This window comes from Pinus tabuliformis, chromosome 2_1 (assembly GCF_031772625.1).
Source record: "Pinus tabuliformis cultivar Carrire ecotype Pingquan chromosome 2_1, CPIR1, whole genome shotgun sequence".
Lineage (NCBI taxonomy): Eukaryota > Viridiplantae > Streptophyta > Pinopsida > Pinales > Pinaceae > Pinus > Pinus tabuliformis.
In genome coordinates, this window is record NC_142299.1 from 665,954,915 (window position 1) to 665,974,792 (window position 19,878).

The window sequence follows — 19,878 nt, forward strand, 5'->3', positions numbered from 1 at the left end:
GAAAGTCACGAGTGAAGTTCTCCTCTTTATAGATCAAAAATGGATAGTGAGGCTTTCATTTCTTATCAGAGGACTTACTATTTTGTTTATCCTCTAGAGGAGAATCCTTCTTCTTCTTTCCTTTATCATTCTTCTTACTTCCTAGTTTCTGTTGAGATTCACCATTATTGGACTTAATGGTATTAACCTCAGAAGTAGAAGTCACACGAGGATTGGATGTATAGTTTTTGGCAGTCGTGAGAGAAGTAATGGATGGTTTATTGTCAGTCTATGAATTGATAGAACCAATCATACCATCAAAAATATGTGATTATATACTAGGAGGTTGAGGAACTGTGTTTGAGGGTCTCATAGCATTTGGTATTTTCTCATAAAGCATGCCATATTGGGTATAAATGGGATCCAAATATTGGGCACGATCAATCACTTTCTCTTCAGTCACAACTCAACCCTTAGATACATCTTCTATGATTGATGGAAATAGAGATTTAATGAACCATTATGCTAACAATTGATCAGGAACATAAGTCCTAACTAACCGATGATGACATCACCACTCATGAATATGATCAGAAATGTGAGTAGCATTATTCTATTTAAAGTTGGTCAAAAGTTCTGTTCTAGTCTCATATTGTATGGGAAACTAGAAATGTGTTAGGAATGTAGTGGCTAAGGAACTAAAATTATTGAATGAAGCTCTAGGTAATTCAATATACCATTTAGTTGTGGAACCTGTAAGTATATATTGGAAAAGACATAATCGAATGGAATCATCATTCATGGAGTTTGAAGAACACCACAAATGATAAGTCATCACATGCATGGATGGGTCTTCTCTAGGATTCCCATTGAATTTTGGGATATCATAAGGCAATTTAGTAGGAATTATTGGCGAGAAAGGAGAATGAGAAATAGGATGATTCGTGAGCTAAGTCAAGTTTGGTAGGTCAAGAGTTGCCACAAAAGGTAACTACCTACTAAAATATGGAGGAGGATATAAGCCTAGATAGGATGGAATAACTTGGGAAACAAGAATATGGATTCCATAATAAGGATGATTTTGATAAAGAGGAACTTGGTTACCGGGATAGGGAGGATTCTGATAACCAGTATACACATATCCTTGTTTTCCAGGTCAAGGATAACCTTGCATATGTTGGAGTGGTTGGGTTAGGACTTATTGGCTTTGATAAGGTACTTGAGGGATACCTTGAAAAGATTGATACTATTGTCCCATGGGATTTTTGCATCATTCCAACATAAGGCTGAGTCAGTGGAGGTTGTGCCACACCATATGCAATCTGTCCCACTATAATTTGAGGAATACCCTATCCAAGCGATTGAGATTGTGAGGCACCTTGTATAGGTTGAGTATACTGGATATTAGAGGTATAGGATACCATTGGAATATATTAATCATAGTGATAGCCTATAAAGGTTGGGCCACATTCATTTTAGCTTGTTGAGGTATAGATTGATAGGTAGGAATTTGGGGTGCAAATGGCATAGATTAAGAACGCACAGATGTACTCATAAACGAACTAGGTTGGACTGGAAAAGTAGGTTTCCAAACATTAGTAGTCACACTAGAATAAGAAGTATTCAAATAAGGTGGAGCACTAATCTGTGGCATATCAATGATAGGTTGCCCAATTGCCAAAGGAGGAGGGGATGCTAGAGGCAACTGTCCACTAGGTGAAGGGTACCTAATATAAGGATAATTAGGTTGTTGAAGGCATCCACTAACATAAGGACTAACCTCTTGTTTTATTATAGGTGTAGGTGGAGGCGAAGGAGTATATTGTATAGTGCTCATTAGAGAATTTCCAGAGAGAATTCAAGAGAAGATGTCATGGGAGAGGTCCAAGGACTGGATGTCACACCAGAGACGGTAGAAAACAATGATTGATAACTAGGTGGGATGGATGGGCCACCATACATATATGACTATGGTGATGTTGCAAACATGGATGAGGAAGCAATAGTGGTTGTCTCAACCAAAGTAGTAGCTTGGGAAACCATAGTGGAATCAGTCATGGTTAACAATCCCAAAGATGATTACTATGAAAACCTCAAGGGTGAACTGAAAGGGATGGGATATAATAAAGGAGGCTGAGATGGAGTCTAAAGAGGAGGAAGAGGATAATTTGGATAAATATGAAGCCCTCTAAAATGAATAGGAGAAAAGGGAAAAGGTTCTTCATGTGCAATTTCTTCAATACTCACAAAACCAAATTGAATAGGTTCACCATCGGGTCCAAGATATATAGTTAGTGGTTGTGTCTCAGAAAAAGGAAAAGAAGGGGAAGGTCCCGATGTAAGGGGTAAATATGGCTAAGGTACCTCAGGTAATAGGATATCTGATTTAGTAAATTTAGACTCAATAAACTCAGGGAATAAGGATTCAGGTAATTTTGTTTTGATTGTGTCAAATTCACCAGGAAGAGAAGATGTAATCTTGGTCTGAGAGCTAAAAGGGAAAGATGATTCTAGTGGATCAATTTCAAGAGGAGAACCAAAATTAGTTCTCGAAGTCCCTGATTCAGTAGTTTGTGTCATCTTATGCTTCTTACGATGGCTAGGAGTTTCCTTTGGTGTAAGAGGAGCCTTATTTCGCATTCTACGCGAACGATGGGGGAAAAGTGTTTGTTCTTCCATGTTGGATTAATAAATTTTAAAAATTAACAAAAAAAATAAATCAAATAAGGGGTAAATTAGGCATAAAGGTTTACCAAGCAACTGTGAACTGTAATATACACCTTGGACTTAATGTACGTGCAAGAAATCTCTCCGAATTATTTGTTTGGTGTATCACGGTATACAAGGAAATCGATTCAGTTACCTATGGAGGAGATAGTAACCTATGGTTGACTTCCAAAATACAATCAACGATACGTGGAAGTGTAGTCTGTAGTAGTGTTTTCTAATGCTTAATTGTTTAACAAAAGCATTCCCATATACTTATCATGCATGGAGTGCCATCCAATATAATCAAAGGTACATAGAGTATGATTCAATACACTTGCATACATGGAACGAGATATAACCCCTGAGATACAATGCTAGAAAAAAACAACAAATCCTATGTTTAATGATGCCAAGACACATCTCTAGCCTAGACCTCTAAGTGTTTTGTTATTGTTACAAATGCTCCTTAGACTGGTTCAATTAATTTTAATGTTTATCTTCAATTAAGTTCTAGTTTTGGGGCTCACTGTGAGATTCACCCGAATTCCCAAAGATGCAAGCTAGCATGAAGAAATGAAATATTTCACTTTCAATGAAAATCTATCTAAATTATGGAAGAGACAAAGAGTATGTAGCATACAAATGAAGCAAACAATATGCTAACTGCAATTCCCTTTGAATGCAAATGTTCCAATATTGATGCACACACAAAACCCTAGATGCAAAGATATTTTTATTTTCAATTCCACTTAATTCTCACCGTGAGTTTCACCCAAATTCCCAAAGATGCAAGCTAGCATGAAGAAATGAAATATTTCACTTTCAATGAAAATCTATTCAAATGAGGGAAGAAACAAAGAGCATGTAGCATACAAAATGAAGCAAACAATATACTAACTGCAATTCCATTTTAATGCAAATGTTCCAACATTGATGCACATACAAAACCCTATATTCAAAGATATTTTTATTTTCAATTCCACTTAATTCTCAAATATGATGAAAACTAAAATGCACGTCTAATCATTGATAAAAGAAAACTTTTCAGAATGATGACTAAAATACTTATTCATTCAAGCACTCAACGATCAAACAAATACGTATGATAATGGCCAAATGATAAGAAGAAAGGAAAATAGAAACAAATCCTTAACAGAGGTACTTAAAACCAAAATAAAACCAAATGGAGGCTTCTAAGAGACCACAAGACACTCAAGAACTGAAGGAAGAGTAGTTGGAACAAAGTTTGATAGAGGGAAATTCAGACAAAAAAATTGTGCATGAATAGGGACTAACATAGGCAATAAAGGGACACCAATTCTCTACTACACAGGCACAAAAGGAGCATTGCAATTCCCTATCATTGGACTAGAGGGAGCCCTGATTAGGGGATGCAAGGATCCAACACAGATATTGCAATTGAAACTCAATGAAAGGTATTCCTAGGTCTATTCTTGATTGAGTAAGACAATGAAGTTCTGAAGAAGAGATAAAATAAGAAATAAGGAGAAGGAAATCCCCAAGGGAATACATCAATACCTAGTATAGTCTCCAATTTGTTATATGGAATCTATGATTATGGATAGAAGGATCATCTTTAGACTAGGTAAACTAGTATAGAAAAAGAAAAGAAAAAACTAATGTTTCCATTAAAGTAAATGGACAATGAGATGAAGTCGACCCGGAATTTGTCATAAGCCTCATTCCTCTCTTATCTTGTATTCTCCAATCCTAGCTTTAATCACTATAATTAGAACCTGCAAAATTAGACAACATAAGCCAAAGATCTACAACATCCATGTGGCATCATCTAATCACTTCATTCAATATATCAACATGGTATTTAAATACATGAAATCATAACATCACATATAGGAAACCAATGAACTATTTGTATTAATATAAATGGAGAGAGTTACAACCAAATATAGAGTCAATCTTTTAGAAGAGCTCCTATAAGTTGACTTTTCCTTCGTTGTCACAAAGTGTATCTCTATGTCACCCTAATGCATGGACTATTGACTCTTGCAACAACAACATGAGGGTAGAATATATCTCCAAAAGCCAACCCCTAGCTTGTTGATGGCAGTAAATATATAGCAGAGGATGGGAGGTTAGTAATTCTTATCCATTTACCAATCTAGGGTTGAGATCTACCTTTGATGGGAGGATGAACTCAAGGGATAAGGGCTCAAACATCCGAGGTAGGATATGATAGGATTTGATACTTTCATATAAGTAAAAAGATTTTAACAACTCCTAGAAGCTTCTGGAATAGGAAGCTTTGGGATTCTTTTTATTTTTCCCAATTTTCTAGAATTGGTACACCCCTGACAAGGGGCAATGTTCTAGTGATTAGTGCGAGTCACAAGGGGTCAAACTACTAGTGAATGTAGTCTCCTAAGGGACCAAGGTGCATTGGGCCTCAAAATAATTGAAATGAAGCAATAAAAGCCAGAAACTTTCGGATTAGGGAGATTCATGGTTATGGATTTATGAAAAGGTGATGACAAGGGGTGAAAGGATGTTGACTGATCCAATTAATAGGTCTAATGACCAGAAGTGACAAAATGGCCTATAACACTTACGATTGTGGCAAACGAAGGATAAAAAATTTGGGAGAGATTCCTAAAGTCAAGGGCTAAAAGGGATGTAATCATTTCGTACCATCATTAACACAAAAGTGCAGTGTTTCTCCTATACTTTATGTCTTGATTATACATATGTACACTAGTAGAAAATGATGAAATTGATAATTAGGTGACTAAAAAAGTTAGTCACCATAGCTTTTCCTAGTGAAATATTATCAAATATGAGCAACCTTAAGTGACTAAACTAAAAACAACTAACATAAATGATTAATTTTGTCCTGAGTTAAAATATATGACTAACAAATAATTAATATAATTAAAAATGACTAACATTAATGACTAATTTAGTCTAGGAACAAAAATACAACTACATAACAAGTACTCCAACAATATAAAGTAGTCATTTATGTTAGTCATTGTTGTAGCTCTGATACCAATTGTTGTAGATATTACCCAGAAATATTATAGATCTGATATGAAAATACATAACAATGCAAATAACCCAGAAATAAGATAGAAATGATTCTTTATTATCAAACCCTTAAGGTAGGGCAACACCATACATTCACTCCTTAAAGAAGGAGAACACTCCACAAGCCATATGCCTGTTCATACAATAATACTTCTCTTCATCTTCATATCTCTCCATGTGGAGTCTCTAGCCTCTATATAGGCCTCATACATACAATACCATGGGTCATTACCATGGTTCCCTCATACCATCAACTAATACCATGGGCCCATTACATTATTATTAACTACTTGTGGTCCCTTACATGACATGGGTTAACTACCTTATTTATTACTATGGCCCATCCCATTATTACATTATTACCTTGGGTACCCCCCTTGGTACCCCATATTATCCCCCCTAGGTACATAACATTCCACCCCCCTTAAACATGTTTCGTCCCCGAAACATGGGAAGAACATAAATAATAAGATCTACTCAAAAGAGTAGTCCACTGATACCATGCACGTGCATCTAGCCATCCAAGAGAAAGGTGAACCCTCGATCTCACTGGTGCCTCGCTCGCTTGAGATGGAAGTTGACCGTGGCAGCTCTTCTGTGTTGATGTGTAGTAGGTGGATCGTCTCTCCTTTCTATCCATCATGTGACTACTTGGTTTCCATGATGGTTGTCTTGCGGGGTGATGTGGGTGATGATATGTTGAAGTTTTAACCCACGATGGCTTTTGCTTGACTTCACCCTGCTGTGGTGCCTGTTGTGGTGTCTTCTTTTTCAATATGACTTCAACCACTGAGCCCTCCTCTGATGTATCATCACCTATAACCTTTTCTTCTGCAGCCTCTGTTTGTGTTTGATTGTCGATCATCAAAGGCTCATCATCTGATATGTCAGTCCCTTGAACATCTTCTGCTTCCGCCTCCATGTGCTCTACCTGTTTATGGATGGAAATATCCTGTAATGTAATTTTCTTCTTTTTATACCATAGCTTGAGGAATTTCTTCTGCACATTAATATTGATAGTACCCACAGATTCCATCCAAGGATATCCCACAACAACATCGATATTATCCATCTCTGAAGCATAAAAATCACCATGAAACACATACTTATCCATAGAAAGCTTCAAATCCTTATAGATTTGAACATCCTTATCATCATCCTGTGTATGTGCAATTTGTTTTGTTGGGACTTGCAATTTTTTTGCCAAATTGACATTTATGAGATTTTGCTTGCAACTCGGATTTAGAGACACAATGATTTTCTCCTTCTGAATCAATCCATGAACCTGCAATAAGGAGATACCATCAGAAAATAACCCTTTAGGTTCCTTGGTTTCCTTCTTTCCTGTAAAAATAAAATCTTTGCTAGGCTGTGTGTCTGTCTGTGTGAGCTTATCCACAAGATTAGCTTTACGGTCAAAGCGGTCCATAAGAGCTTTAGTGAATTTGTCCCAAGTCAAAAACCTTCCATTGGAATGTTGATGCTCTTGCCACCATTGTCGTCTTTCAGTGTCCAAGTACGTTTGTCCCATTCTCAGCCGAGCCTCATCATCCTTGATGTAATACAAACTAAAACATTTCTCCATTTCTACTAGCCATTTGGCTGGATGAGAGCCATCAAAGTTATACAAGTCCCCCAAACTCCAATCTTGGCCCGCCATCACAAAAAAATTGGCGAAAATTTTAAATGGTCACAATTCTGTCAATATCGCTCAAAATCCCTATTATAACTTGTTTTTAGAAATGGAGAAATCATTCTGCATCTACCCATGTGGTAGAAATCCTGATCCAGGCACTAGAATTCCAGATCTGCTCTGCTACTCTCCCGCCGTCACCCAAAATGTCTGCAAAAAGAGCTGATTTTAAATCAGCGATATCTCCCTCATCCGGACTCCGATTCGACCGATTTTTTTTTTGAAATCGGGTGTTTTTTCTCAAAGAATTCAGATCTACAATTAGATTTTGTAGATCTTGCACCAGGACGTCTAGATCTGCACCGCAAACTCGCTGTCCTGAAAATTGTCTGCAACCCCACTGATTTTTAAATCAGCGATATCTCCTTCATCCGGACTCCGATTCAACTGATTTTTTTTTTGAATTTGGGTATTTTTTCACAAGGAATACAGATCTATAATTAGATTCTGCAGATCTAGCACCAAAACTTACAGATCTGATCTGCAATTTCGCCACCCAAAAATCCCTGCAAAAATGAAAAAAAATGCTCCCACCGTTTGCCCAAGAAAGAGCTCTGGTACCACTTGTTGTAAATCTGATCTAAAAATATATGAGAACACAAATAAACCCAAGAATAATAAGATCCAAATATACAAGTGGTACTTTCAACTGATTTTTTTTTTTGAATTTGGGTATTTTTTCACAAGGAATACAGATCTATAATTAGATTCTGCAGATCTAGCACCAAAACTTACAGATCTGATCTCCAATTTCGCCACCCAAAAATCCCTGCAAAAATGAAAAAAAATGCTCCCACCGTTTGCCCAAGAAAGAGCTCTGATATCACTTGTTGTAGCTCTGATACCAATTGTTGTAGATATTACCCAGAAATATTATAGATCTGATATGAAAATACATAACAATGCAAATAACCCAGAAATAAGATAGAAATGATTCTTTATTATCAAACCCTTAAGGTAGGGCAACACCATACATTCACTCCTTAAGGAAGGAGAACACTCCACAAGCCATATGCCTGTTCATACAATAATACTTCTCTTCATCTTCATATCTCTCCATGTGGAGTCTCTAGCCTCTATATAGGCCTCATACATACAATACCATGGGTCATTACCATGGTTCCCTCATACCATCAACTAATACCATGGGCCCATTACATTATTATTAACTACTTGTGGTCCCTTACATGACATGGGTTAACCACCTTATTTATTACTATGGCCCATCCCATTATTACATTATTACCTTGGGTACCCCCCTTGGTACCCCATATTATCCCCCCTAGGTACATAACAGTCATTTTAATTGTCACTTCGACAATCTAAACTTACAAGTGATAGGGGATTCAAAGATTGTTGTAGATTGACTGAAATATTATACTTCCTTAAACACTTATTTATTGGATTAGTCAATGATTAGAGTTAATTAAAATATTCAATGTTATATCCTTTGGTCACATACATAGGGAATTCAATTCAAAGTCTTGAAAATTATACAAAATGGGAGTGGGTTTACAACTATGTCAAATAAATTATGGAAAAATAACTATAAGGAGAAGTGTTAGTTAATTGGAAGAGGATGCATTTCCTTTAGTTAAATACCTAAATTTTCATGCATATCATTACACATGTGTTTCATATTTATTTTTCGTCTTGCTAAGTGGTAGCACCAAGGAGAGGGTATCAACTTCAATCAATGAATGTTCACTTAGTACCATTACCGAGTTTCCTTCATGTAGCTTGTCAAATGTATTAATTTTTCTTCACAACTTGTCATGGTGATTAACTTACTTTTCTACACACCTAAGTGACACTACAACCCCCAAACCTCTCTAACTATTTGACCTCTTCAACCCTTGTTAGAGTCTCCTTAGATGTGCACTCATTCCTGAAGAAGAACATAACACTAGCATCCAAAATGTGCATGTTCATTCCCTCTTTTAAAGCCTCTTTGAAACCACATTATCACATTGCTTAAAATGAAATGTCCACATCTTAAGGCAAAGCATGTACTTTGCTTATGACAACCTATACTATGAAAGTGACTAGGATAAGACTCTGTTTTTTCAAGATGAAAACATAGGGTCTTACAACCCCATTCATGCAAAACTTTGAATATATTTAACCTAAATAAGGATACATAGCATACTTCTTCCAAATTGGACATATTATTTTTAAGAAACTAACACTTGATTTTAACTATTAAATCTACTTACTATATACTATCTTTTGTTTTCACGCACTTAATATGCAAGAACACTTAAATGTTTTCAATGCAACTAAGTTAAACACACAACTTGTTTCCTTCCCACATCTCAAACTCTACCTTCATAAAATTTAACAATGAAATTATTGAATAGAAACGATAACCTTAAAATTAAATTATTATTATTATTATGATGATAAATGAAAACCATAAACATTTTTAAACACCACTAAAAACATATAAGATCCAATTAGTTTCTCAAATACAACTATAATAGGGTGTAACTGAAAATAAAATATTGTATATTGTTTTTCACCGTGAAAATTTAAAATATTGTATACAGTTTTTTACCATGAAAAATTTAACATTTTGAAAAAGTTAAGTTTTAATTTTGTTTACAAAATCCCTCCAAACCAGAATTTCGTATGTATTTTCTTTTCATAGGGCACAAGAAAAAACAAGATTTCAAAGAGTTGCAAATTATGGTTTTACCGTAGTAGTATACCCGATATTGAATTCCAACATCAGATCTTCAGTCCATTAACGGTGCTATGTTCCATTTTTAACTTCAATGCATTTTGGCCACACATTTAGTGTTCCACATAGACAAGAGTACATGCATTTCTAGTCTCTAGTTCAAAATATATTATTTTTATGTAGCCATGTTTGTATGCTTAGGTGTTAATCTCTTTGTTACATTTTGTTACTATTTACAATGCATTGGCATTTGGTGAATTTGGGAGGCCATTTATCATAATAAATGAGCAAGAGCATTTAAAACCTGATTAGATGGTCTAAATGGAAACATTGTGGCTAGTAGGGCTATTGCAAGAAGCCTCTGCACGTCACTTGGCCCCAAGGGAATGGACAACATGATGTGGAGCCCTAACCATTGCAAAACAGATGTTAAAAAGTCGAGAAGCGAGATCGATGTATGTTAAACATTTGAATTTTGGAGGGTTATCATTTAGAGGCAAAGCTGAGCCACAAGTGTAGGGAAACTTGTACACTAAAAATCACAGAGCCTATGGTTTATGGATATTTGAGAGTTTTCGCTATTAATTTTTTTTTCTCAAACATGCTTTGACATATTTTTTACAGTGATAGTTTATGTGACCTTCTAAATGAGACAAAATTGAGGGATTCTAGATTATCGTAAGTGCAACATTAGGCATTCTATCACGCTTTGTCATATTCGAAAAGTCAATTATCAAAGAGTTTATTCAGTGGTTACTACCTTTGACACCATTAGTACTACCACAAGTCCTCACAATCCCAACAAATCCTTCTAGGTATGCATTTATTTTGTCAGTATTTTCTTCCTATAAATATGGAGCATGTCATAGCCTCCAAAAACATCCCTAATGTACAATTCCATGGTTTTTGGCCTATTACTAACTATCCCTTTTACATTGAATTCTGTACCATGTTTCAGTGTAGTCGACTTAGGTTGGCTTCGCTTTCTTAAGTTCAATTGGTCCATGCTAATAAATAATTTACAACACAAGACTTTAATCAAGATCACAATTTGGTTGTAAATATTTCAAAGATGTTTTCTGAGAGATGATTTAATCATGATTGAGGCAATATATAATTTCTTAATTATCTTTTGATAGGTGTTTGGAAAAGTGTTTCCTTTATGCCACCATTTGGTTGATATAGAATTATACAAATGGAACTTTATCGAGGGAGGGGGCTTTGTTTCTTACCTGCACAAAACACTGTCTCTGCCTGATACATCTAACAATATAACACAACAATTGGTTGTGTTAAAATGTTTTTTAAAATAATTGAACTCAGGTAGAATAAAGTGCACTTGAATTACCATTTCATGAAAAACCACAACACGAAGGTGGGCTTGAATTTTTAATATAAGCACATGGCCCTTATATCTAGTTTCCATGATTTTAATCCTTACCTCAAGGTTCCATAAGGTTACACTAAGGTGTTGGGTAAAGCTCTTGGGAAGGAACCTAAGTAGTTCTTGTCAAGCTCCCACTCCACAGGCCGTAAGGGGAACATTGGGGTGGTCTAGGGTATGTAATATGAAATAAGTGCCCTAATTTTAACTCCTACATCCATGTGCCTTCATTATTTTCTGGTAAAGCATTTGAGAATGAAACTTTGAACAATGGTGCTAAGCTCTTTGCTTCCCAACCTTCAAGGAGAAGTTATAATTAAGGAGTGGGCTTTGGCTTGTAACATATTCACTTGGTATTCATCTCCATGTGCCAGAAGTTCAACACCTACCTCGAAGATCCCCTACATATTCCTAGTAAAGTCCTTGGAAATGGAACCTTTGCCAATGGTTTAAAATCACTACTTCTTAGGCCTTAAGGAGAATATGGGTTTGGTTTGGTTTGTAATATGAGCATTAAATATTCATATTTTGGAGCCACACATCCAACCCCTACCTCCATGTGCCCCATGGCTATTTTAGGATGTCTAGTAAGGGTGATCAACCTCAATCCTATTGAGTTTCTTGGAATTCATATTTTATATGTTAACCAATTTCATTATGTTCATGTAGATTTATTATAGGTAAGCATGAGAAAATGTCTTTAATCTCCTAATGTCTAGACACTGTATTTATTTTTGTTGTTATTTATGGGTATTTTATGCATGGGTTATATTATACTATTTTACTGGTATTCTAATTCATAATAGTGTTACATCATCTTCATGAATCAAGTAACACAATAAGATAATTATCTTCACAAATTATTTGTTTTTCAAATCATGCAACCCCCAAATGATAGTATCTCAAGCCTCTATTTTAGTCCAAAATCTAACTATTTGGTGGCCATTTCTTGGGATAATTAGGTTTATTCTCAACTTCCTCCATTTACCATTTACTAGAATGAAGCTAAGTTATTACAAATATAATGATAAATTGTGGGACCAATAATAAGATCGGATTTATATTTACCTAATGGTGAATATTTTAGATTGTGTCACTGTGGGGTCTTGGATAGATGGTAAGTAAGGGGTGTTTCACAATCCTCACCAAGGTTCAAATCCCCTAGGAAGACATTTTTCTCCTCCAGGGCCATCTTACCTATGCAATCTGGTTGGTTTAAGTGGTTGGTGCTCTCTTCAAGTCTTAGTTGACTTTGGAAGAAAAAATAATCCTCAGTTGTGACTTCTATACTAAAGGGATATTTTTTGAGTGATGTAATCCAATTACATTGCATTGTCATATGCTCATATTGGGAAAGGGCATGTTTGTTGCATAGTGATAATGGGAAGTATATTTCCGAAATAATTTATTTGACAAACATTCTAGCTTGCTTTGGTGTTGTCATAGTCATAAATTCACCTACAAACTAAAATAAGCTTTTATATGAAATGAATTAGGCATTTTATATTCTATATTAGTGGCCCTTATGAAATATTTTTGGTGAATGGACCAACACATCCATAATATTGGATATCCAACCTTTCTTCACAAACCCAAATGATATTATATTTGTTAAGCCATTTTGAAATGTGGCCCTTTTCAATGTTATAAGCCCCCCTAGTATTGAAATTGAACAAAACTCACAGTAATTTAGGACAATATCTTACTAACATGAAAACATTATTTTTGAAATGCACTGCTAGGAGTATGGCTACAACACCCTTTTCTTCATTGATTCTAGCTCATGTGACTCCAAGCATTGTTGTCGTGTTAAAATTGTGTTTAACTTCTCACAAGCTTAGGATATGTAAAGAGTGATTATCTGTTGATTCATTTTGACCATTAGTCAAGATTGTGGTAATTTTCTAATCTCGTACATATATGATTTGTTCAAAATTTATTCCTTTCTTCCCATCATGAAAGACAGAGACATTGAGTGGGTTATTAACTTATTTTCAATGTTTCAAAAATAGTGTACAACAATAACTCAACAAGGATTTGAAAAATAAGTCAGGAAAAAAAGTGGTAAAAATGGAAAATTTTTGCAAAAGCTAAGAAATGATGTTTTCCTAAATCACTAATTTGGATAACACTCGTTATTATCAAGACTTACTTTTTTTATTGAGGGTAAACATCCTTTGGTATTTAGGGTACAATGTTTATGTTTTTCACCCACTTGATGCACTTAAATGGTAATTTAAGGTTTTGGGATTCAAAATCATTGATATTACTACCTATGCCTTGGCTTTAGAATGTTCCTTTCATAGCTATGCATATAGAAGTGTGTTGGTGTAGGTTTATTCCTTTTGCAACATTGTTGTGATTGTACTTTGTTTCCCAAATTCTAGATATGTTCAAATAAATATTGAATTCCTAAAAGTGACAATTTTTATGTCTTGAATTCTTGAAGGTAGCAATTTTTTTTGTTTTTTCACCCACTTGATGGTTTAAATAGTCCTTTATCCTATTGGGATTCAATATCACTTATATTACTACCTCTACCTTGGTTTTAGAATGTGTCTCTTAGAGAAATGAATACAAAAGTGTGTTGTTGTGGCTTTATCCCTTTTTGTTATTTAGGGTACAATTTTTATGTTTTTGCACCCACTTGATGGATTTAAATAGTCGTTTAAGCTATTGGGATTCATAATCATTGATATTACTACCTCTTCCTTGGCTTTAGAATGTTCCTTTCATAGCTATGAATATAGAAGTGTGTTGGTGTGATTTTATTACTTCTACAACATTCTTGTGATTTGTACTCTATTTCCCAAATTCATAATATGTTCGAATAAATATTAAATTACTAGAAGTGACAATTTTTATGTTTTTGAATTCTTAAAGGTAACAATTTTTATGTTTTTTCACCCACTTGATGGGGTTAAATATTCCCTTGACTTGTTGGGATTCATAATCACTGATATTACTACCTCTACATTGGTTTTAGAACGTGTCTCTCAATGCTATGAATACAGAAGTGTGTTGTTGTGGGTTTATTCCTTTTGCAACTTTGTTGTGATTTGTACTTTCTTGTCCATGAATATAAACATGAGTTGGGGAATAATCTGTCTGACCATAGCATACCTGTGGGACCTCTACACTTTGTGGGTTCTTATCATGCTTCATGAAAATGTTCCTAGTAAATGCTACAATAAATATGTGGAGCTTACACTAGTTGCATGTGGTAAAAATAATAGATACCTTCTGTAATTGCAATATTGACATCTAGGTTGTTCTATTACTAAGCTTAAGATACATGTCTCTTTTAGTTGGATATCAAAATGTGGATTTCTATCTTTATTGCTGAGTCCACACAATCTTTAGTTATAGGTATAAACATATGAGTTTAGATATATTTGTTGTAGACCTAATAGCTTCAATTATATATTAATGTTGGATATAATAGTCCTAGGTGAAAGGAATGTATGGATGCCAATTTTTCTTTAAGCATTGTAGGGGAGAGGCTCGGTGTATGGTTCAATGTATTTTCAATTGCTTTTCTATCAGTCGAGATGGCAATTACCCTGATACTGATTGGTGGAGAGATAATGAAGTTTTTCTTTTAAATAGTTTGTGTCCCAACATGTGGATCCAATCCAACTACTACAGTGGAATGATATTTGGTTTTCGTGTCCACTTACTATAGCGGAATGATATTTGGTTTGGTATCCCTTTACATTATTTTTTCCTAGCTACCTAATCCTAACTCCATTGCAAGACTCTACCTTATAAGTGCTATAACTGCAGTTACCTAATACATTTTTGTCTAGGGTTTTTCCACAAGAAAACCTAGAAACTTGGGCATATCGTATGAAATCCTAAAGTCCAAGATGGATACTACAACAACAAAATTATTGGTTTTCCATCAAGGGTCACAATGTTTCTCTCCAAATACAAACATTGTACTTTTTTAGTAGCATAGACTTGTGTTTCCTTATGATTGTTTATCTTTTTTGATATTGTCTAGAGAAGGTTACACGTCGATAACTTACCTTATTAGTGATCTTTCTTTCATGTGAGATTGACTAGGAAGTTGTATCTAAGCATGTAGGCTACTATGCCATCTAGTCTCAAGCATCCCACCTCTATACCAATGCAGAGAGAAACAAAGGTTTCTTATTTACTTGTGTCCATGTGTGTGTTCCCCATTACAATTGGAGGTTATTGGGCTTATGAAGATCTTGTATGTATCGATCACTTGCCTTCTCAAACTTGTATTTGAGTAAAATCATAAATGATTTGACTTTCTATATCTTATTGACCTATTTTATGGTAGTAAATCTCATGTTGCTAATTTATTTATTCATTGCTTATTATGTCAAGTTTCCAACAATATATTTTCCTTCAGTGCCTTAGCAACCTGCACCATTCAATTTTTTTTTGTTAATTGGTTGGTCCCATAATATTCTCGTTCATATCATTGTTCACAAACAACAAATTATTTCACCATTATGAAGTATCATGAACTTACTTTAACTAGTATCATTTTGGAATTATACATTTGTTACTTAATGGATCCTCTTCTATAACCATATTTAACTTGTATGTAGTTTGCACTTCTTGTGAGATGAACAACAAAAATACAACCATGTTCAAGAAAACCATGTTTGAAGTTGTTTCCTTGGTAATTGAGGAATTTGGTTCACTTAACATAGGTGCAGTTAAGGTTGAGGCTTATTGCATTGATATTGTGGTCAATAGTTGATGAATACACCTGATTTATCAAACTAGACACATAATATTCCTATGATCTAACTCCATTCTATGTGAAGATCTTCTACCTGACAATGTTACTTCTCTAGTTTTGTTGGGCATATTACTATCATAGGCCTCTCTGTCATGTGAAAAATATATTTTTTTTAATTGTAAGAGTGTCCTAAAGAATTGTATCCCAATGCCTCCCTTATTTTATTTTAGTTATAACATAGTCTTCTTCACTTTTATCAGTGGTTAGGTTGTTCTAATATTTATGAGTTTTCCATTTAACTTAGACCAGCAAATGTAGGTTGTTCTAATATTTATGAGTTTTCTATTTAACTTAGAATAGCTTTGAAGCAAGTTACACCAACCAGACCAATAAGACATGCCCTTGTTGGGTTCATGCTAGATTTCGTGTCTTTTATGGCTTCATTTCTCTCTTCATTGTGGTTGCACTTCCCTTTCTATCTAGCCTTGTAGGTATGTTAGGAGGTTTGAATATGCCAATGACTTTTGCATACCTTTGTTTTTATGTCAGTTTGTATTAAGAAATTTTTAAAAGATATAACAAAAGTTTTAAAAATGGGTTTCTTGGGGTTCTTTATGATACTACGCAGGGTAAAATTAAATATTACAAGTTAGGTGAAGGGAAATTTAAATATAAAACCATCATAAAAAAATTCACTGATGGGTCGGGGGGGGGGGGGGGGTAAATTTAACCCCTGACCCCGTGCATTAGGAAAAAACCATGTTGATAGAACATTTTCCAAGTGTCAAAATGTTCCTTGAAACAATTATTCCAACTCGTGATGTCCTATTAGACTGCCTTCCAACCTTTGATACTTTGTCCTACGGCTGTAGTCTTTTATGACTATGATCAAAACTATTGCAAAACCTTGTAATATGTTTCATGTAGAACGAATTTCACTTTTTCACCTATATAAATACTGAATAATTCTCCTTTTTCATTAGCACTATACTTATCAAAATGGTACGTCAAATGAGATGTTTCCTAGAATCTTCTGAACTTGATTGAATTGTGTCCTCGTTATTTCCATCCTTATCTTTATCTTCAATCTCTTCTTTGGCAAAATTCGCATTTCAAATTTCGGTTTTGACATCATTATCTTCTTGATTGGTTGCATTATATGAATGATTCTTGATCACATTTTCAATATCAGTAGAAGAAGCTCCAGCAAGCTTAAACATCTTAATAACAGCATCCAGATGCTCTTTCCACATTGGATCTTCTAAACTAAACTCCACTTGTGGGCATTCAAAAAACATGTTTCCCCAAAGTAGATGGATCTGAGATCTAATTACACTAGCTTGTTTTCTTGCTTCGGTAGTGAACGCTACCATCTCCTTAGTAGAATATCCATCAACCCCACCCAGGTTCTTTTTACTTTTCAAGATCTCATCCTTCTTGGTTGTAGATGGATATTTTAACTCATTTTGGCACTACTCTTCTAGCTTCTCCCACATTTCAGTTTCACACCGCATCTTCTCCTCTACACTATTGAAAAACTGGATAGTTTTTTAAGAATCCCATGTATCAATCTAATCCTTGCTAGCCAAAGCCAGAGACCATCGAAATTTTTCACTTCCAAAATATTTTTGACCCAGTGCAAGAAATCCCTCAAAGAAGTTAGGATTTATCCTCAAATCTTCCTCATACTTTTGTCTAGCTTGGGAGTATTGATCATGGACCCAATCATATGTAGTTTGAAATTGTTCTGTAACAATTTCCTTTGAAGGATTTTCATCCAAAGGAATTTGCTTCCTAGCTGTGCACATATGGACATTTCCCCAATTGAAGAATGAAAAAGCTGCCACCTCCTGGAACTTGCATGTTTCCATCTCAAGGAGGTGTTGGGCTTCTTCACCGGTCACTGTTTCATCCAATTCCTCGGAGCATAACTCCATTCCTAGCTCATGCATATGCAAGAGCATCTAGATCAATGCCTACATGTGTGCAAAATGATTGAGCAAATGAAAATAGTCAGTCATCAATTTCAACTTCTTTTCCTTCAAGCTCATCCCCATTTTTTTCTTTACAAGTTTTCTTTTCTTAGGTCTTCTACTATGCTACCATTTCTTTCTCCTGATGAACTAGAAGCATTCTCCTCTTCTTTAACATCCTCTTCTTGAACTCCATCTACTAGAGGTTCCTCCTCTTCTTCAATCAATGGCTCCTACTCAAGATTCACCTCGACCACATACAACCTGAAAGGATCATTTGAAAATATTTGATTAGAAATTATTTCTTTGTCGTTCAAGCCCCCGTTTGTAGAGGAGTTTGTGTTTGAGTTCCATATCCTTTTCTTCTCAGCAAGCTGAGTTGTAGCAGTTTCTGCCAATCTAAGCTCTTCTATAGTTGTAATAGTCACAAGATCCCCTTCCAAATCCACGTATTTTATTAAAACTTCCTTGTATGAGGAGAATCATTTCGTCACTATTTCTCTCAACTGCTTAAATTTGCATTTGTATGGCATTCGACTAAGACTTATATCATGGTCAAGAGTAAGTTTCAATGGTCTCCATTGAATTTCTGCCTGTGATTTCTTCATAGGTTGAGGGGCATGTTTAACCTCATGATCTTGAGAACCATTAGATTTCGTGGATATTACACTAGACAATGCCCTAGAAGATTCCAAGACTGAGGTATTTTGTGGTGAAGAATACCTTTGGAATACATTGGAAGACGAGGTTCCTGCAAAGGGGGGTCATTAGATTAATTACTCAATTTATCACTAGGAAGCCTCTCCTGTTGATTTTTCTTTTTTGGCATAGGTCTAGCAGGTAAACAAGGCCCCATACCAACAACAGGAGTTCCTCGAACTACTAATTCCCCCATGGCTACAGGAGAAGTCCCTGAATAAGCAGGCACCATGGACCTATTTTTCAAGTCTTGGTGATCATATTGATTTTTCCCAAGAGCAACATGTAACTGTTTTATAAGTTCCAAGCCATCCTGGTGATTCACATCAACCTGTAAAATGTCATGCACATATTGCATGGGTAATTATAGACTACCCATAGCCTCATATGCTCGTTCCCTTCTAAAAAGAGCCCTGCTGAAATGAGGGTGTAGTTCAAGAGCGAGTGTACATTCACTAACAACACTTTCATATTGAACATGTTTCATCTGCATCATGCATGCTACTTGATTTCTATCGAACATGGCATGGTCTAGGTGATTCCTAGAGATAAAATTGAAAGCCTTTTCATAATGTTCTAAAGCATCCACATAGTCTTTGTTTTGGAATGTCTTGTTGCCTTCCTCTTTGAGCTCATGTACCCTTTTGAGGAAGAGTTGTGGATCAAGTTCCACTTTACTTCCAGTGACTACTCTCGATCTCTCAGTAGTTGCAACTTCCCTTCTGCCCTTTTTTTCCTCCCCCATACTTTCCCATGACATCTTCCCAACAAAGAGAAAGATACCCCAACCAATAATATGAACTAGTCTTAGATTAGATTTTCTCTCTATACTAGATAATGCCTCACAAAGTTTTCTTTCTATGCTCAATAAAACTTTTTGGGCTAAACCCAACTGATCTAAATTCCTAGACACTTCACAATCTCCCAAGAGATGGATCTATATTTTCATTCCATCACTAGATACTTCTA

The 19,878-nt window shown here is 35.3% G+C and overlaps 1 pseudogene; it reads right to left on the bottom strand.

The window, feature by feature from the left end:
- Nucleotides 1-17,349: 17,349 nt before the first annotated feature.
- LOC149202356 (protein CLMP1 pseudogene) lies at nucleotides 17,350-19,654 on the bottom strand (annotated as a pseudogene).
- Between the last annotated feature and the right edge of the window lie 224 nt (nucleotides 19,655-19,878).